Source organism: Pan paniscus, chromosome 3 (assembly GCF_029289425.2).
Source record: "Pan paniscus chromosome 3, NHGRI_mPanPan1-v2.0_pri, whole genome shotgun sequence".
Lineage (NCBI taxonomy): Eukaryota > Metazoa > Chordata > Mammalia > Primates > Hominidae > Pan > Pan paniscus.
Window position 1 is genome coordinate 83,795,695 of NC_073252.2, and position 21,784 is coordinate 83,817,478.

Genomic DNA, 21,784 nt, shown 5'->3' on the forward strand with positions numbered 1-21,784 from the left:
CTACCAATAGCTTTATATTTCATAGCCATGATGTTTGCAAATATGTTCTTTTATATGGGAGACTACACACTATATCTGTGTATTAGTCAGACTTCTTTAGAGAAACAAAACCAAAAGGAGATATATAGAAGGAGATTTCTTATGAGGGATTGGCTCACACGATTATGGTGGCTAAGAAGTTCCATGAACTTCTGTAGGCTGAAAGCCCAGGAAACCTAGTGGTATAGTTCCAGTCTAAGCCTGAAGGCCTGAGAACCAGAGGACCCAATGGTGTAAATCCCAGTCTGAGTCTGAGGGCCTGAGAACCAGTTGTACCAATGTCTGAGAGGAGAAAATAAATGTCCCAGCAAAAGCAGACAAAGTAAATTCACCCTTCCTCTGCCTGTTGTTCTATTCATGTCCTCGGCAGATTGCATTATGCCCACTCACATAGGTGAGGGCCATCTTCTTTACTCAGTCTCCTGATTCGAAGGCTAACGACTTCTGGAAACACAGTCACAGGCACAATCAGAAATAATGTTTTACCAGCTATCTGAGCATCACTAGACCCAGTCAAGTTTACACATATAATTAACCATCACAGCCCGTTATCTGTGAATGTCTTCTAAAAGAGAAGCCTCATCATTTTGCATTGTTCTATACCTCTTTTTTTGTTTGTTTGTTTTTGTCCTTGTTTTGTTTTTTGAAATGGAGTCTCACTTTGTTGCCCAGGCTTGAGTGCAGTGGCACAATCCCAGCTTACTGCAACCTCTGCCTCCCGGGTTCAAGTGATTCTCCTGCCTCAGCCTCCCAAGTACATGGGACTACGGGTGCACACCACCACACCCAGCTAATTTTATATTTTTAGTAGAGACAGGGTTTCATTATGTTGACCAGGCTGGTCTTGAACTCCTGACCTTAAGTGATCCACCCACCTTGGCCTGCCAAAGTGCTGGGATTACAGATGTGAGCCACTGTGCCTGGTTGTTCTATACCATTTTTAAATAAAAATAAACTGTGGCACTAAATTAATAAAATATTACAAATAGTTTATTAATCTGGCCTTTATTATTGACTATTGAGCAATGTGTCCAAATTGTGTAAGAATCTCCTGACTTAGGAGCTAGTTGCTCTAAAACCCGTGACCTCGTTCTTGATACTATCATCGTCTTTAGGTCAGTATTAATTCCCACTTCATAATTAGGGTGACATGTGTCCAAGTTTGCCTGTAAGAGTCTTGGATTTTATCTCCAACCTAATTGTCATTAACAGCAGTGCCTCCTCTTACTCTCAGAAAGTCAAGATTTAGACAGTAAGGTATAGGGTCATCCATAGGGGGTATAAAATATGTTAGAGAAGGAATTTTCCTATTCCAACTTTAAAACAAATCTCGGCATTTTCTCTTGTTTGAGCTGTATCTGCCCCTTTCTGTATTCAATGTCTTAGTTTTACCTCTTGCCTTCCTAGATTCATTGAAACTGAGTTAGCCTTCAAACTCCATGTAGCTCAAAACTCAATATTTGACTTGATGGAACTAGGGTATCTGCCAAATTGACTTTCATTCTGGTTTCCACTGGCTGTCCTAGTATAGTGTGTGAATAAGTCTTCCAGGCATGAAGATAATTAGATTATCAAGAGGAATTTGATGAAAGATTTGTACTTTGCAAAGTAGCTAAACATGTAGTTCCATAGAAACCATGCAAATACAATTGTTTATGTATTGAATCTCATATTTGGACATGCTGATGCCTAGGAAACCTAATTTTCTGCCCATGAAATTTCCTAAGATATTGCCAAATTATATTCTAAACAATGTCTTTGAGTCTAGTCACCCAATGTCCAAGTTTTGAAAATGTCCAAAATGTATGCTGCCCTCAAAGAGACAGGCAGTTTAGTATAAAGTATATGTGCCTCATAGACAGATGAATGTGATTTCAAATTGTGCAATCAGTCTTTTCAGTTATATGCCTCAGTTTCCTCATCTGCAAATAGAATGTATGAAAAATGTCTTTTACATAATCAATTCTTATAAAATACCACTGATATTTTTCTGTAATTATTATATGGAGATATTGGAGTAAGTTTGCCTTCTAACATCTTCCTACCTGTAGTAATTTTCAAATATACTTTAGGGCCATCTCTCTCTTTCTCTCTGTCCTTCCTGCCTAATTTCAGACTATCACAGTGTCTTACTTATACATAGAAATGTCATAGTCCTTTAGACGACCTATCCCAGAATTTTCTATTCACTTAGCATTCTAAAACCACAATATCTCGTATTTAAAATCTTTCAATGGATGCCCATTTCCTTGAGGATAAAAACCAAATTCCTGAGCCTGACTTTTGCCTGTCTTCCTTTCTGCATACTTTATCTATCAGTCTTGGTTTTTCATTCCACATGCCAGCTCTATATAACTACTTGAAGTAACCCAAGTGTACTCTATCTCCTACTTGGAATGTTAATCCTCTCCTTCTGCATTCAAATTGTATTTTGGTTCTATCTCCTCAAGGCAGCCTTCCTTGGTTACTTCCTGTCTTGATTCCCTGCTGCTTCCATGCTCTCCTGTAAAGCAGTGCTTACCTCCACAATAGTCTGTAAATGTCTCCCACCTCCATTTCTGAGGCAGGAGTTAGTCTTCTTCTTTGTACCCAAGCATTTGGCACATTATATGGGCTCAACAAATATAGGCACGTCAATAAATTCAAGGAAGAAGAAAGGAATTTTTACTTTATTTTCCTGGGGAAATTTGTATTCTGAATAAGAAATATTATCACCAATGAGATAACAATAAATTATTACAAAAACTTCATAACCTAGCACAAGGCCTTGTCCACAGAGACAATTAATAAATATTTTAGCTTTGATCCACTAATGAAATAAATGCCACTTATATATGTAGATTAATGTATAGTCAATACAATAGGAAAAGAGCACTTTTTGTTTTAATGACTTTGAATGAAGTTATTTGCCTCTGAGTGACACCAGTGCTCAGGCAAGAAATTCCCTCTCCCTGGTTGTCCTGGAAGGAGGGCTGTCATGGCACTTAGGGAAAGCCATTCCCTTCCTAACAAAGAATCACCCTCTCCCTATTTTGCTGTCAAATGGCCACCTCTCTGATGTAGCCGTACTTGAAGTGTAGTCAGCCAGTCACATTATCCCACAATGTGTCTGAGTCCCAGGACCCAGAGAGGCTGACTCACTAGAACGGGTAATTAGGAAGCAGTAGGACATGAGACAGGAGAGGAAATCTAATTTACAGCTCACTGGAGGGCTCTGAAAGAGTGTGCAGCAGAGCTTGGATGGGAGATTAAATTATCTTTGAGCTCACCTCTCCAAAATTATTTGGTCTCCCTCCTTTTCATTTAGAAAACATATGTTGCAAGTGCAAAGATTTAGCCTTTGCTCGCAAGAGTTGGCAGGTGAGGGCAACTTCTTAAAACCACCTGGAAAGGATAGAATTAGCTCTAGGCTATCTGCTGTTTCAATAAGAAAAACTACTGCAGCATTCAGGAAATGAAAGAGATTTCCGGAAGCTCTTAGGATCTCTAGCAAATGTAATCACATATCTAGTTAGATACATATATCCACAGACAATATTCTGGCAAGTCAAGATATTATCTGGCCTTTGTGTTAATACAATTCGAAAGGTTACAGGTATCTTATGTAGATACAACTACTTAGGGCCCAGCTGGGGCTCTTTCCTCATTTCCTGTCATTCCTAGCTGCTGGAGCCAAGGGGAGATTTGCAGTGTTAAGTCAATTGCAGAAGTAGATTAGATTTTGCCTTCTTGTTTATGGACTTAAGTTAGATATTTGTTGACAGAAGAATAGTAGCTCATGCAGAAAGTATAATTAATTCATTAAGGAAATATTTGTCAAATGCCTGTTTTATACTAGATACTGTTCTGAACACTAAGAGCAATGTGGTTCAAAAAGCCTAAATCTTAGGTTTCTAATCTTATTTATATCTCATGATATCTTTCTGATTTGATAAAACTTATTCTAGAGGAGACATAGCAAACATGGTTCAACTGACTACTAAAATGGATAATAAGTAAGGAAGAACAAAAGATCATTTCAGACATGGAAAGGGCTATGAAAGAAAATTAAAATGGGGAAATGGGATAGAGGGTATATGTGGGTGGGAGGATGCTTAACCAGAATGGTCGGGAAATCTTCTTTCTGAGGAGGTGGCATTTGGTAGCATCATCCTGAATGATGAGAAGATCATTCTGTGAAAATATGAGGGAGGAGCATCCCACACAGATGTGATAGCAGGTTAGGAAATTCGGTAGGTGTATTAGTCCATTTTCATGCTGCTGATAAAGACTTACCTGAGACTGGGTAATTTACAAAGAAAAAGAGGTTTAATGGACTCACAGTTCCATTGGCTAGGGAGGCCTCACAATCATGACGGAAGGTTAAAGGCACGTCTTATATGGCAGCAGGCAAGATAGAATGAGAACCAAGTGAAAGGGGTTCCCCCTTATAAAACCATCAGATCTCGTGAGACTTGTTCACTACCATGAGAACAGTATGGGGGAAACTGTCCCCATGATTCAGTTATCTCCCACCGGGTCCCTCCCACAACACCTGGGAATTATGGGAGTTACAATTCAAGATGAGATTTGGTTGGGGACACAGCCGAACCATATCAGTAGGAAAGATAAACTGAAGCTAAATCATGTAGTACATAGGAGGCCATGGTTAGGCATTTGGATTTATACTGAGGGCAATGGGAGATTGTAGTAGGGCTGAAGCAGGGGAATTATGGGAAATCACTGGACAATGCAAAGCAAGAGAATAATGGAAAACCACTGGAAGGAATGAAGGAGAGTAATCATGGGAAATTGTTCAACAGTGAAGCAGGGGAATGATGGGAAAGATGAGAAATCATGGGTATAAGGAGGGGAATGATGATTCTGGTTCTCTGAGGAGAATGAACTGTGAGAGGTGTACGTATGTGCTGGAATTGGCTTAAGAGAGTTGATGCTTGAGATTTTTATGTGTGTCAGTTTCTTAAAACTGTTAAAAACTTCCATGCATGAAATCTGCCCCCAAGCATAGAATATTAGAATCTAGTAGCTGTTCATGCAGTCACTACCCTTCACTGCTATCACCAAAGAGCTCTCTGGGATTTCTTAGTAAAAACCTTCTTCTAGTGTTACTATAAACCTGAAAACTGAGAGGAGGAGATCAAGAGTTAGAGAATTCCGACTGCCTTGCCTATGTTAATATAGCCTGCCCTGGAGTTCACCTCTGCTGGAAATATTTCTTCCATCAGTGAAATTCAACACCACAGGGCAAATCTTCAAAATACAGTGAGTATTCCCCACTAAACTACACTAGTATTCTGAAATTCAGAGCATTCCCAGAGTAGGGCAACCTGGAATGTGTCCCAGGACCCTAAATAGAGCAGAACACCAGTTTTTAAAATGGTTGCAAAAATGTTGTGCCGTTTTAGATTGCATTGGATCACATATTGACAGCACATGCTTCCCTTCCAATGGGTAGAGATGAGCCATTCCATGGATTTTGAAGTAGGTTTGAAGGCCAATTTCCTATTGCTTTCACTGGTCACCAAAATTGCTAGTTCCTTCTTTGTTTAGCCTATTTTAGGAGACTTTGGTTCTTGAATTCAATACCCATAATCTATTGTCTATGGCTCAGCCCACTCCTGTTCTAAACAATCTGTCCGTGACTTCTCTTCACTCTTTCCTTCCTTCCTGCAGCCATTTAACCCTCTGAATCACCTTGACTCATTCCATGTAAAACTCTATGTCTCCTCAAGGCCTATTACCTTACAAGGTCTTACTCATATTTCCTTCCTGCTCTTTCTAATGGACTAAAGGTAAAACTGTCAATATCGAAAGTAAAGCTTAAGAAGTAAAAGGAAAATACGGAATATTTTTAGCAAATGCAAGTAATATGTATCAATGTGTCCAACTCTTGTCACATTTGACATATTAATGTTGCTTAACCTTTGCATAGGGCTCAAACAGACATAATCAAATGAGAATAAAAGGAAAATAAGATGCTGTCATTGTGTCAAAAACCATGGTTTTCCAAAATTTCTTTCTCAACATTTCTGTTTTGAATCTCAGTTGCTTATTTGTCAGCATTAGAAAAGTGCTATCATACCCATTAATTTCTCAACATTTTGGAAAATGTGTTCCAGAAAATCTAATTGTCATTTTAAATATTAATTACACTTTTATAATTATTTGGTCATAAGCATACTGCTTCCTGCCAAAGAACAGGGCAAGAGTAGATGCCTTAAAAGTAGATGAGAAATATTAAAATCAAACAGTGCATTTCTGAATTAAAGAATAGGTAACAGTTTGAAAATAGGCCTTGAATGATCTGAGCATTTCTCATTGTGTCTTGGAATTGCAAAGTGTAAAGAAGATTTTGCTTTAAAATTTAAGGAGCCAGATCAAATTAATTTTGATTAATAGTGGCCAGAGTGATTTCAGTGTGGGCCACTTCATATTTTGGTTTACTTGACCTGGGCAGGATGTTTTAAGATTGGAGCAACCCAATCGATAGGATATAAATAAATCGAGGACACATGTTTGAAGTGTGAGAATGAATACAGAAGTAGTCATAGAGAATTGACCTTACTTCCCATGCAAACCCTTTGATTTTATTTGAAAATTCCCTACTTTTCTAAGGAAGCTATTGCTTGTCTGTTACACTATTTCACGTGGGAGGGATGAGATAGATCTTATGAATGTTCGATAAATATTTGTTAAATAAGTGAATGAATGAATGAATACATTTCAAAAAGGTAATTTTAAAAATTATTATAATAAGCACATCACTCTTTCAGTTAGAAAAACATAATTTATTCACCAATAAATAGGAAATACATGAAAGACACCAATGAAAATTGCTATGTTGCTTCTCTGTTTTATTTAACAAAGTATACAATCAACAATAATCAAAACCAAACGTGTGTATTCAAAAAATCTTGACAGATTGAAAGTGGGGATTTGTGATAATAGCAAACGTGTGTCTAGTTTAAGAGCCATGGAGTAGTATCACTGACACTAGGTAGAACACTTATTCTGCCACCTGTCACAGCACCATGCCTTACTGAAGCAGTACTCTTTAAGGACTAATAAATGTTAGCATCCCTTGAAATATGGCAACTCCTGAGTTGTAAAAATATTCTGGACAATCAGCAAAGGAAAAGATTATTTCCTAATATACAAAGAAATTGGAGATTAAAGGGAAAGTTTCAATATTAAGGATTTTAAATCCAAAGAAAATGTTTTCTCTGAGACAGTTCTCACATCCTAATTGTGTTACTGCTCCCTGCCAATTCCTTCGCTTATTATGCAAGGATATAGAGGAAAAGGTAAACTATTTCCCCTCAGGTATGTTAGTGTAGTGGAAAAAGCATTGAAGCAGGAGTTGTGAAACCTGGTTATTTGTTAACTGTGGCACTAACTAGCCGTGTGAGGGACCTTATACAAATCATATTTTTCTCTGGGTTTCACTTCCCTTATCTACAAAATGGGTTCACCGGGCTAAATTATATTTAAGGTCCTGATGAGCTTTCTATGATTCCTATTTCTTATTTTGTTTTGTTTTGTTTCTAAATGCTCAAATACTACATTATTTAAGGTATATTTCCTTGTAGGTTTTTTTTCCCCTCTCTGTCTCTTTCTTCAATATATGGGATGGGAGGATACTGACTAAGTCTGAGAAGGAGGAGAAAGAAAATTAGCTACAGGAAGAGTTTATATCCCCTTCTACAAGAAAACTTAAATATAGCTACCACCGCTTTGAAAGGAATGGTTTGTGTCCAAACAGCATTTTCCAGACAAGCTCTGTACTTTTTTGCCAAAAGAATTAACTTTAAACTGAAGGCAGTGGACAGTTAAACAAGAGTCGGCACTGGGAACAGCTGTGCGTAGACCAGACCAGTGACTTATAAGGTACTGTTTTTACTCATTTAAATCTTCAGGGTTCATTTGTTTTGGGGACAAATATTTAGTGGTCATTTGACCTTTTTTTCCTCCCTCTTCACCTCTATTTTGAGAGAAAATATACCCTTGAAAATATTTTAGCTTTTTAACTGTATTATTTTGTGGCTGTTGATATTTGAAACTACTCGGATTTTGCTTTGTTTTGTTAGTGTTTTTAGGAACCAGATGATTGTTGCTGTTGTTTTATTTTAAAGCTTAGTTTAGGTTTGTTTCTTTGTTGTATCTTGTCATGTGTGGTTTTTGTGTTTTATTGCTCGTGTTGGATAAAGATAAATTTAGCATTACAAAATGTACAGAATGTTCTTGACTGGGCAGGAGGGGGAGCTTAATGAATCTTCAACTTGAAATATAGAACTAATATGGAGCCAATCAGACAAGAGAACCTGGGTAGGGCAGTCTAGGCACTTTAACTGATTCAGTCAAGGCTCACTAAACTCATCACAGCTTGGTAGATCTGACCTGGGAAACACAGTTATTTTGAATTGGGGTTTTTGCCTCCAGTTTGCTTCTATATTTAGCTGTTAATTTTAATCCTTCCTTCTCTTTATTCATTATTTTTTAAAAAAATTCTAATAAGCCTACTTTTCTTTTTTTAATGAAGCTTATCTTAGTGTAAGCTCATTCACCTTAATGGAGCAACATTTCTAAGAAGAGTGAAATTTTCAAAAAGATTTCAAGTCACCGATCCATAGAGGGTCTTCCAGAGCAGAAGGGGAATAGCCCAATGCGGCACAGAAAAAAATCCCTGTGTACCCTAGCATTCCAGGTGTCACTCTTTCCCCGAGGCCCTGGCTAGCTGGTATATAATATTTGCTGCTGGCCAATAAAACAACAATGGAGAACATTAAGGGGTTCGATATATGTGAATTTTCCATAAAGTGAAGTTTAAAAAGTAAACTTTTACCACTGAAAACTTGAAAAGCTTTTGAAAGAATTTAGCCACTTGTGGATCATTCTCTTTCTGAGATCCACTATATGTTTTGAGCTCTCTCTGGAGGGGACTAAATGCAATTTAATGTTCCCTTAATTTCTCAGTATTACTCATGGATACATATTACAGAATTTTTCTATAATGCAGTAATACATTGCATGGTATATAAGGCTATTAATTCTTAGATCAAATGGTCACATAATCACTGGTTTTTTTTTATTTTTTATTTTTTATTTTTATTTTTTTGAGATGGAGTCTTGCTCTGTCACCCAGGCTGGAGTGCAATGGCACGGTCTTGGCTCACTGCAACCTCCATCTCCTGGATTCAAGTGATTCTCCTGCCTCAGCCTCCAGAGTAGCTGGGATTACAGGGGCCTGCCACCATGCCTGGCTAATTTTTGTAATTTTGGTAGAGATGGGGTTTCACCATGTTGGCCACTCTGGTCTTGAACTGCTGACCTCATGATCCACCCACCTCGGCCTCCCAAAGTGCTGGGATTACAGGCGTGAGCCACTGCGCCCAGCCTTTTTTTAATTCTTTTATTATTTTTATAGGACTTTTTTTTTCCTTCTGTGTCCACCTTCCATATTGAAGAGTGACTTCTTTACTTACTGGTGTAGACAGTTTGCATATCTCTAATAACTTCCTTCAACCTCAACAACCTCTTCATGATTATTTTGTGCTGGGAGCAAGAACACCAGAAAATGAACAAGTTTATAAAAAATTATGGACGAATAAGAGGCAATAACTTTATCTGAGGGTCCAAGAGATTCTCTTATGAGAAACGTGCATGTGCCAAAGGACATAGACACGGTGACATCTATTTTGGGTGCTCAGGAGACACTTGGCTTGTGTCCAAGTTCTTAGTTGTGTTCTGTAGTAGAGGTTGCCATGGAAGTAGTTCTGGAATAAGTAATGTGTTACTGCATCTTATACAGAAAGTGTGGTTTGTTCTTTTTATAAAGTTACTGGAGGTGTGTGTCAAGGAATCAGTGACTAAACAAATCCCAAGAGGCATACCTAATATTAATCAAGCACTAAGTGTTTTATTTTAGTCCCATTCACAATCACGCTGTTCACATGCATGTCTAGCTGGGAAACAGCATAATAATTCTTTGTAGGAAAGAGAGAAAAGGAAAAAAATATTCATTTTCTGGTTTATTCAATTCTTCTGTGTGGAGATTATGCTTAAGAAAACAATGAATAAGGCAAGATTTATTTTCTCAGTGATTTTTCTGATTTCTTGAATGGCTTTCTAACTTACAAGTTCTTTTAAGCTGAAAAACACTACAAAGCAATTTTATAAACCATGTACAATGAATTAGTAGCACAATATATGACAATATGTTTTCTTCTAATATTTTTATATTGTGCATTTTAGAGCAAAACGAATCACTGATTTCTCAAAGATATTGAAAATGATAGTAGTCACTTTTATTAATCTCACTCTACAAAAGAAAAAAACTGGATATATTACATACATTTATTAAGCTATAAGCTGAGTCCAGGGCAATTCTATGTTTCAACTTTAATTAGATTCCTTGGCTAAATACTTGATCATTTAACTTTATTTGGAATCACATTGTGAAGACTTTTGTATTAGAAGCTCATTTTTCTTTAATTTTTAAAAAAATACAAGTTTCACCTAGTCACTGTAGAAATTTTTCCTAAGTGTTAAAGCATCAGATGGTGTATATGACAAACTTTTCTGTTTGAAACAATGAATTAGAGACTGGCTTTTGTCTGCAATAATGAATTTGGGATATGCATATGTTTGTTAACTTTGTCTAAAACAATTCTCTGGGCCAGGCATGGTGATTCACACCTGTAATCCCAGCACTTTGGGAGGCCAAGGCGGACGAATCACTTGAGGTCAGGAGTTCCAGGGCAGCCTGGCCAACATGGTGAAACCCCATCTCTACTACAAAAAATAAAAAAATTAGCCAGGCACAGTAGCGCATGTCTGTAATCCCAGCTACCCGGGAGGCTGAGGTAGGAGCATCACTGCAACCCGGTAGGCGCAGGTTTCAGTGAGCCGAGATCACACCGCTGCACTCCAATATGGGCAACAGAGTGAGACTCTGTCTCAAAAAAAAAAGAAAAAAAGAAAAAAAAACAATTGTCTAGAAATTGTGCCTATTTTTGCTTCCTACCTTCAGTTAGGTGGCATGACTTATTTTAAAATGAAATGTTATTCCAATTGAAACACCGCTGTTTTAAACTGAAAATATGCTATGTTAAGTCAATTCAGTAAAGCTTTTCCTCACTTGACTCCTCTTTCATTTTAATCGAAATTTAATTTTCGTGTTCATACCTAAATAGGAAATTCGACATACTAAAGAATATGTATTTTAAATTTAGAACTTTTGTACCATAAGACCTAAATTTAAAATTCCTGAAATGTCAGTGTCATTATGAATACACGCTTAGGAAGACTTCGATTTAGAAAGATACTTTTTAAACCTGGAAAAGGAAACAACCATTTAAGTGAATTAATGCATGTTAGCATTCACTGATAACACCTTATAAGGGTGCTTCTTAGTACAACCTTATGAGAATTCTCCAGAAGCCTCAGAATTCAGCCCCTTATAAACTAGAATTCAGTGAGCAAGATTTATGTTTCCCAAGGAACTGTCAAGCTTAGTGTTTTTGATCGTGTTCAGGGAAGAGAAGATATTGAGATTTCTGAAGTTGTTGAACAGAGAAAGAGATAAATGCTTTGTTCTTTGAAAAATCCACATTTAGTTCATTTTCAATTACAATCTCCCAGGGAAAAAAGATACTCAAACTGACTCAAGTATTTTCCTACATATTGGCCTTTGTTTAACATATTAAATTGGAGCTTCTGGACAGTTGAAGAGGTAATATGAATCCAAGGTTCTTTTTGTATTAATACATCTTAATCATGCAATAAATGTTTGTTGAATGACTATTACTTTCAAACCTTAATTTAAAAAGACATCGACAAATAAAATGATGTTAAAACTGCTATGTTTTATTTCATATTTGATTATTGGAGTATTTGTTACTTAGTATACTGCTGAATCATGCTAAAACATGAACAGTTCATTAAGCAAAGCCATTTAATAAATTCTGAAATTACTGTTAGCAAACAGTAATTTGGAACTGTAAATTGCCAGAAGAAAAAGCATCGGGTATCTACAGTCAATAATAATTCAGAAAGTGGAATTGGAGGACAAGAAGGTCTCAAGTGTTATTCTATAACCCCCCTCCTTTTCTTTTTTGGTTTTGTTTCTTTTGCTGTAGGTATTGTGGAAATTATTTGTTTTATATCAATCAGAACACTTTGAAAAAAATTTTACTGTTGTGTATTCTTCCATTCTATGGTTATACTTTACATAATAGAACATGGCTCCTATTGTTGGGGACCTACATTGTTTCAGTGACTTCTGCTGTGAATAAAATTAGGATAAGCATTCTTTTACATATGAATTTGCTCATTTGATTATTTCAGAACTGAAATGACTTGGAAATTAGTGAGTCCTGATCACTTTTTTTTTTTTTAAGAGTAGGAGAACTAGTCCTGAAATATTACTCATCTAGAACCTTGGCTTCCAAGCTTTCAGTCTAACATCTGTATCTAGCCAGAAGTAATGACTGAGTGACAAATACATAAGGGGGCAGGAAGTGAAAGCATAATTTCCTTCTGTCTGAGTAAGAGGTCAATCATGTACCCCATTCTCTGAAAATCCCCAGGGAATGGAAGGGTTCTCATACTAAAGAAAACAGTCACGATTCCATGCCAGACTTTATTCTCAAGGAGTGATAAACATATGATAGCTATGGGAACATTTTTAAATAGCTGTCATTTTGTTAATGAGTATTTGCTAAAGCATTTCCTGGGCCACTGGTGTTTATGGAACTTTTAAACAAAATATTTATGAAGATGGAACCAGGACTTACTTCATAAATTATGTCCTTTTACTTGCACCTTTGCTTTTCCTCACTGCACAACGATGTTCAGGCCTCTTCTGCATGAAACAAACAAACAAATCTTCAGCCTTTTCAACCATGTTCTTTATTCCTGGTGCCAAGAAAAATTTATATTTTTTGTTTATTCTCCCTTGCCTCCCTCTGAGTTGATTGCCCTTTGCACTTTGGCATTATTTCTACCACAATATTGAAATGACCTCTCAGAGGTTGCTCATGATGGCTGAATTAACAGTTGAATTCAACAGCTTTTTATCTCTGTCTTCACCTTCTGTTCTTTCTGCCATCTATACTGTTCACCCTCATGCTCTTCTTGAAATAGTTCTGTCTTTTGATATTAGAGATCTTGTAGAGATCTAGTACATAGCCTATGGCTCTGCCCCTCTCCTAGGCTTTTTTTTCTTCCCTCTTGTTAGAGGGCTCCTGTTTTCTTCCCACCTTCTTGGTTTCAGTGTCTGTGTTTATTTTGTTTTCTCTCTTAGTCTTTCTTCCTTGGAAAATTTCATATAGGCCTATGGCTTCATCTTAAAGCTCAATGTGAATATCTGATCAGCAAAGCCTCTTCCACCCTTTGTGCGAGTTGTAACAAACGTCCCCTTCCTCCAGATGCACAATGCTCGCATCAGGATCTTCAGCTTGGCAGCAAACTGAGCTGGATTTCAGCCCCTGCTCAGCCTGCACAACCTCAGACAGTTGCCCTGCTGGTCAGGGCCTCCTATTCAATGCTGTCTATGGTATTCCAGTGCTTCAAACTCCATGTCTTTCCCTCAGTCAAACTAGCCTTCCATCTTTCATCTCCTCCATCACGTTTTATACAACCAGGTGCCAATTAGAATTTTAGCAACCATTTCCTTGGCATTTTTCCTTTTTATTTCCATGGCCACATTCTTGCTCAGAATTTAATTCCCTCTTATTAGCCTACTGTCCCTGCCCCAATCCTTTTCTACTACAGTCTATCCTCTATACATTTGGCAATTTGAAGATGATTATGTATCTCTGTCTGTCTGTCTATCTATCTATCTATCTATCTGTCTATCTATCTATCTATCTATCTATCTAGCTATCTACCTATCTATGTATCTATCTATCTATCTATCTGCTTTCCTATCTAGATATAGACACATAAATATAGATAGATATAATTATACCCCCCAACTTTTCAATGAGTCCTTAGCAGATGGACAGAAGCAGAGGCTGTAAAGTTGAATTTCAGAATTTGAGGTCCAGCTTTGGTGCATTTACATGGGTCATCCTGTGTGTTACTCAGTTTCAGGGTGTCAATAATGAATAACCTATGTCAAAACCTTCTATGTGCCAGCCACAGTGCTCTGAGCATTTCCCACATATTGTTCATCCAGCACTCAAAAGAAAACATTTTGTTCTGTTTGTACTAGACATTATAAAAATGGAATCAAATTTATCTTAAAGAGACTGCTTTATTCTCTGAGTTCAATTTGGGTTTTGAAGAAGTCTACAGTAAAGTTAAATTCAGATAGTACCAATGGTCTTGGCCCGATTGCAAGTGGTGGTAAAACAAAGGCAAGTGAGTATTATATTTTATTTTGAGATAAAATCATCTCCTTGTTCTGTTTTTGTTGTTGTTATTTTGTTTTGTTTTGTTTTTTTAAGAAAGAGCAGCAAGAAAAGTAAAACATTTTTTTTTCTTTTTAACAATTACAAACTACATAACGCAAATAAACACTTTCCTTTGTTCAATGCTTATATGTGGTTTTCTTTATTTATTCTTAGTGTCACAAAACAAGCAACTGGAGTAGCCAGAAACCTATCCCACATTTTTTGACACCAGGCTGCCTCATTTGCCAGAATACTGTCCTTTCTTTCAATTTAAGAATCCATCAGTGCCGTTGTCAAATTTAAGTGGAAATACTTCAAAGTAATGACTAAGGGTCTTCAGACATGTGCCAGGAATATTATTTTGCTATAACTGCTACCCTAGAGTCATAAATTAATTTTCCAGAGTGACACCTGCTTGTCACTTTGGGAAGATAAAGTGACCATCATTTCTTATACCCAGTATGGGTTTTTGGAAGGTTGTTGTTAGTGTTTCTTCTAATGCTTCTCTCAGAGACCACTACTACCTTTTTTTTTAATTTCTGTAAAAGGACTTAGGCTTTTTCTTAACATCTATGGCTTATTTCATTTCCTTAATTAACTCATTAATTACTTATAAATGGAAGTTGCATAAGTCATACAATTGGGAAGTTGGATGGGATCTTAATGATCTCGTAATTAACCCCCACATATTTCTCTAATGACCAAAACTGTCCAAACTAAGTTAAGGACTTATCAATAATCACATAGCAACTCTAGAATGTGTTTCCTCGTTAAGAACCTGCAGCCATACTGGCAACTTCTTGGAGTATTAATTCCATTGCAAAGTCTCAAACCTGCAGCTGAAATAAACCTGAGGCTTCTCTTCCTTTCTCTCTTCATCTTTGGCTGTCAGCAGGAATAACATCTTAGAAATCCATCCTCTTTCATTCATAGGAGCTACTTTTTAGTAGGGGAAGCCTTCCACACAATGTTTTCTTGACTTTGAACTTCTGTAGCTCTTGAAATGGGAATTAGTGGCATACATAACAAATAAAATAATAAAATATTTATGAATCGCCCCCAAAGTGCAGCTCCCAATGCTCCACAGCATTCTCTGAAGTAAAGCAAATCTTTGTGTCAGAGATATGCATTTCAAAAAGTATTAACATGATATTGTGGCAGTTTTATAATATGAAGTACTGTATCTCTTATGAACACACACACACAGAGATATTGGGGGAAATTGTTTGGGACAACAAACCCGATTAGAGTAAATGTTGAATGCTTCCCTTCTTCCTTCCCCTCAGGTTTGTCACTAACTCTGCCCACTTTCTCATATACATGGCTGGCTTCAGCATTTCTGTACTTTCTCACCTTTGTATGGTTTGCCACATGCAGGTGGTTTTTCAGCCCAGAGAAGTTTTCCTAGGTCTTGTTTTTCTGGAATCATTACTTCTGAATCACTTTACTTCATCCCTCCTCTTTCAAAACTTTGCTGTGACTTTCAGCACTTCACATTTTGACTTCTTACTAACCAGTCCATTTAAGCTCAGCTGGACTGTAAGCTCTTTGAGGGCAGGGGCTTTGTCTTACATATTTGTCTGAGCACAGTGTTTCACCCACAAATCCCTAATTTTGGGGTCCAGTATTGCTCTGGTCTTGTTACAAATGTGGACATATCCTCTGTGAGAATGTGCTGACGGATTGCCCGGCCTGACGCAGTGGACATTTAATTAAGTGACTGGAAAGTTAAAAGACACTAGCAAGAGGATATGAGCTTGCTTTTCTTCCCTTTTGGTAAAATATTCCAGGCCTTTGCTCTCCATATATTTCATTTCTTATTTGCTCAGATTTCATAATAAAGCAGATGACCATTCAGGTGACTCATTCAACTTTGTTTATCTTAGATTCTTCACCATTTGTTGGAGTTTCAGCAGTTGTGCTTCACATGATGGGGACTTAGACTCAATGCTGTCATTTGAGAGATATTTTGAGATGTTAGCTCGTGGTCTACCTCCTTGGATTTGGCTTTGCTCCAATCCCATTTATTTTGTGACAAATATTGCCTAAGAAAAGGGATAATTCAAAAAAAGTGTTTTGGATTTTTTGTTTGTAACAGCTTTTGAGTTTCAAAAAAATCTAACTCCATAAGGACTCAGGGTTCAAATTTTAAATTATAATGACAACAACAAAATAAAACATTTCTTTACCCTACCACTAAGAGCAAATAATGCAGATATTAATAATTGTCATGGTAATGGAGCCAAAGGCAGAATCAGAGGAGATACAAAGAAACATCAGGTTCTTGAGGGGTGGCAGGATCCTAAGTGCTCCAAGTTCTGCCACACCATGCTGGGTACTCCCTGAGCTGAGTACATGGGGGACAGAACTGAAAACCCAGATCACACTGGGAAAATCTAAGAGCAAAGGAACCTGTGGATCACTTCCCATGTAAAGTGCATGGAGGCTGCAAAACTTGAATCACTTTTTAGTGCCCTGCATAGTGCCAGGTCATTAGAAATGGGTGTCTAAGAAGATGTGTCCAAAACAGCCTCCCAGGTTAACCCCATGCCCTAAATGCAGCCAAGAAAGGAAGAGAAGGAGTGGTGAGAGAGACAAATCCAGAGAAGCCCAAACGTAGCCACAGAGTCTGTGGACTTAAGCCTAGGAACACACATGGATGAGGAAGCCAGTATATCAGAGATGCCTATGTGTGCAGGAGATGATGACCACAGACCAGATTCCCCCTCATACCCACCCAGGACATGTAACTCTCTCTGTTCCTGACATCAGATGATATAAAGAAAGTAAGTTAATCAAAATGAAGTTTCAGCCACCTGGCAATATAAAAAAATAAGGAAGTTATATCTTATACACCTGGTTTTATAGACTAACATCTATTCCTTCTACACGAATTATATTTTAAACTTAAACCAATCATTTTTAGCTATCTATTTTGCTATTAAAAATTTTGGTTGGTAATAATGGTTTATAATCTTATCAAAAGTGTAAAGTATACTTTATTTTTTTGAAGCTGGAGGGATTTCAAAGCTTGAAATACGAAGTGTAGGATTTGACCTGGTTAGGTCTTGACCATAGAGGTGAGAGGATTAGGGAATAATAAAGTAATCTTACAGGAGAATCTCCACTTTAGACAGTTTAATAGAGCTTCAGATTTTAGTTTATATTTCATACAAATTCTGGTCTCTAAGGATCACAAACATTTATTATCTTTCCACTCCTTACCAGTGTTATCTTAAGTGACACAAAGCAAATGCAGAAATGTTCATAAATCACTCAAAAGGATTGTTGCTTGGCTGAAAGTGCCTTATAAACTGAGCCCATACTGGTAATGAGTGATCTTTTCCCAAGTTCTTAAAGTACAGCTAAGATTCCCAGAAAGTAACACCTGTTCTAAGATATGGGCTCCATAGAGATCAAGGACAGAAAGGAAAATTACTTCTGTTTTCTCGAGGATGTGGCATAATAAGAAATACATATTTGGCCTTTGTTCCTTTCTCCTGGGACACAGCTTTCAAAATCCATGGAATCTCTAGGGTGATGAGAGTGTCTTTTGTGTGCTAATGAGATGACTTGTGGCTGGGGCCCCTAGATAGCTCCAGCATAGGGTCTGGTCTCCAGAAAGGCCAAGGCACAATTAGAAGGTTGGAACTTTCAGTCCCAGCACTCAACCTCCAGAGGCAGGAGATGGGCTGAAGTCTGAGTTAATTACCCCTGGTCAATAATTTACTTAATCATGTGTATGTAATGGAACCTCCATTTAAAAAAAAAAAAAAGATGGGATTTTGGAGAGCACCTGTGTTGGTGAACACATCAAGATTCAAAGAGATGCATGCCCGTAGATGGCATAGAAACTCTACAGAGAATCAAAGAAAAGGCAATACTAAACAGATCAGGCAGACTTTTTCTTTTTCTTTTTTTTTTTTAAAGAGGGAATCAGTCAGCAGGTTGGCTGGAGTTCACGTATAAAACTCTTCTTAAGAGTGAAATGGCAAGAAAGATGCAGGCTCATCGAGCACTGGGAATTAGATAGGAACAGAGGCACCAAAAAAGCAAAAACTCAACTTATAATAGAACCAACATCTGATGCTACAGAGTATGAAGAAAAACTGAGTTGGCAGTGAGAGCCAAGTGGTAGTACAGAAAAGCGTATTATATTGCAAACCTATAGAGAATGTCAGGTATTCTTCAGGGCTACCCTGTTCTGGACTTTTGACATTCATGGTAAACTACCAGAAGGTCTTAGGGGAATGGAGAAGTTGGTGCCAACCATTCCAGTGCATTCACTGTAGAAACTGTTGCTGGAGATTATGATTGCCTTCTCCCCGAGAGACAATGCTAAGGATATACTAGAATCTTCTTGAGAAGTCCTACTCAACCATCAGTATGATATTTTGTCTTCTAAGACTATTGGATTTTTGTATCTCCTTGCTTTAAGATGTAAGTAAGAATGTTTCATTAGTCATTGCTTACGTTTCTGGACTGTCTTCCAATGCCCTGACTTTACATATCCTTTCCTCTTTTCTTCTCTCAATAAACCTGTGTACATTACAATTTTTTTTATTAGGTGCAGAAATCACTTGAAGAACTTAAAATGCAAATTTCTAGGCCCTATGCCCAAAGTATCTGATTCAACTAATCTGATATGGGGCCCCAGAATATGCATTTTAACAAAAACTCCAGGTGATTATGGCACAGGTGGTCCATGGACCACACTTTGGAAAGCACTGCTTTAAGTCATCTAAATGCCTTGGGAAGTTGACAATTTACTAGCTGTATTATACCTCTTGGACTGTCTCTTGCATCCCATGTAGCACACAAATCATTCTTTTTCACACCATATCTTGATTTGAAGCTCTGAAAATGGTTCCAATAACTGTATCTTGCACCAAAACATTGAGAATTTTAGGTTCCAATTTATAATTCAAGATACAATCAATCTTGAAAACAATCATTTGTCTGTCTTTAGTTTTATTGTCTCTATGATTTTAAGGGAAACTTATTTTTATTGAAATTTACACTCATTCTGAGATATGAAAATGGTTTCAGTTTATACCTGAAATACAAGATTATATCCTTTTGCTCTTCCCAGAGTAAAAAATCTCTCCTTCACATTTATTAGAGAACTGTTCTTTCAACCACAAGCATAAAGACAGACTCTTGGTAGGAGTTAAAAAGGACTATTTGGGATATTTACAGTGTCTCTTTAGAACTGGAAGCTGGACAACAAGTAGTCATCACATATGGGAAAGATTTACATTGCCTGAGTGGGCTCAAGTTTGATGTAGTGTAAATGGTATTTTCAAATGCTTTGTTCTCCAGATTTTCCATGGCTACAGTATATGCTCTTGTCTCTACTGAGAAATATGCTAGTCTAGGGAATATTGAATAAGCATTCTTCCAGGCAGTGTAGTCATAGCCTTTTGTTTTCAGCCAAGTTTAGTGTGACTGTTTCACATATGATTTTTCTCTTCATGAACTACATTGGAAAAAATTAAAACCTTGTCTAAAAATAAATATATCAGGCTTTTACCCATTAATCAGTAAACATTTATTGTCACTAAGCTCTGTAAGAACTAAATAGTAGGCTTATGCAGCAGATTGAGAATCCAATGCTAGTCAAAACCTGTTGTGTCCTTCCCCTTTTTAACCAAACAAAGAAATAAAGAATCACAGAAAGGGAAGAACTCCATTAAATGGCGTATGAGGGCAGCTGCCTGAAAAAGTAGGTAGGGTTAGAACTAAATGTCCATATTGTGGGCATCTGCATAGGCCTTTTATATTTTTGTTTTTCAGAATGAACTTATCATCAATGTGTTCAGTGTTATAAATTCTGCTACTATAACATATTCAGATTGAGCAAGAAGGCATATTTAAGGGCAGAGATAAGAGGTACAAACGTAAAATGTTGTCTCTACTAAGTGATTAAGATTTGAAAAGTGACACCAGGAAAGAAATTGTATGTGTTAAAATACTGAGATAGTTATGAAAGGTATTCACCAAATATTTCCACCTCTCTGCTCTCCAGGCACAAAAAAGAGTTATATCAATTATATCTCTCCCCTCCTTTAAAGTTAGTCATGGCCAGGTAACTTGCTTTGACCAATGAAGAATGAGCAGAAGTGATGTGTCCCACTTCCATGTAGAAGATTTAGGTGCAATGATTGGGGTCATCGTGTGCCCTTCCACTGGCTATGGGATCATGGAAGCACATATTGAGGTGCTTGAGTGACTATGATGAGCTAAGGACTCTGCTGACCCACATTGGACTGGTATAAGTCAGAAATAATCTTTGTTGTAGAACTGCTTGTTAGTGCATCATAATTTATCTATCTTGACTAGTACAAATGCAGACATGGAGGCAAAAAAAAATTTCAAGTGTTTTGATAGGAAATGGGAATTTCCCAAGTAAAGGTGGAGGTGGTCAGCAGTGTCCAATTGTGCATTGTGTATCCTTTAATGGAGCTCAAGAGCCAGCCTAATGAAAAGAACTGTGCTTTTTAGTTAAATTATGTAGTCAGGTTTGAGTTACAAGGAAGCAAAAACGATACTGAAAAATTTGTGTTCTTGAAGATGTATAGTAGAGAGCAGAAATATACAACAAAACTGTCAATGATGACATTTGAATATTGATAATGGGAACAAATGGGATGGCAATTCTAATTTGTCCTAACAATCAGGCTTTTTTAAAAATGAGCTTGAAGCAATTTAGTAATCAATAATACAAATATGGGAAAATATAATGTCATACTCCAATAAAAATCTAAACTTTTGACAGTTTTAAAAACTATATTTCAAATAAAACATGATTGTCAGGATTAAGAGAATTCGAATATACTGGTCCTGAAGAAACATCCTGAAATCAAGGCCAGGGAAGAAAAATGGAGTATCCCGTGTTACCAATATAAAAGCCAAGCCACACATGTTCTACTCATAGCACAGACTGCTTTAAAGAAACATGGCTCAGTAACAATAAATATTTTCTTTAATCCAATGAAGTTTCTTGGACTATATTAGAATATGTTACAATTCTGAATTTATTGCAATAGCTCTTAAAATTTTTTTCATTTCTTGCATTTGTCCCAATAGCTTATCTGAACCCTCAAAAAAAAAATGTTTCCCTGAAATCCAGCCTATGGACTCTCCTTTTCCTTTCTTAAAAAAACATTTTTCTTACTTCAGGCAATTTCTCTCCTTGATTGTCTCAGCTCTCTCTACACACATTTTCTCAGTTTGGCTTTATTTTCTCAGGAAATATCTGATCACAAAGATCTGGTATAGTTCCTGTTTTAGAAATCTGAGATCATCAAGTTGATTTATTGTAGTACAGTTTGAAGCTCTGTCAGATC

General features: G+C 37.0%; 1 protein-coding gene across 3 annotated transcripts in view; it reads left to right on the forward strand.

The window, feature by feature from the left end:
- Nucleotides 1-21,784, forward strand: part of ARHGAP24 (Rho GTPase activating protein 24) — a 528,695-nt gene that overhangs the window by 294,009 nt on the left and 212,902 nt on the right. Inside the window, exon 1 of one of the 3 annotated variants that reach the window (XM_003811242.5) lies at nt 7,909-7,926. The exons of the other annotated variants lie outside the window; for them this stretch is intronic. The gene's annotated coding sequence lies outside the window, so the exon portion shown is untranslated. Of the gene's footprint in view, nt 1-7,908; nt 7,927-21,784 lie in introns of those variants that run through there. 3 annotated transcript variants of the gene reach the window in all.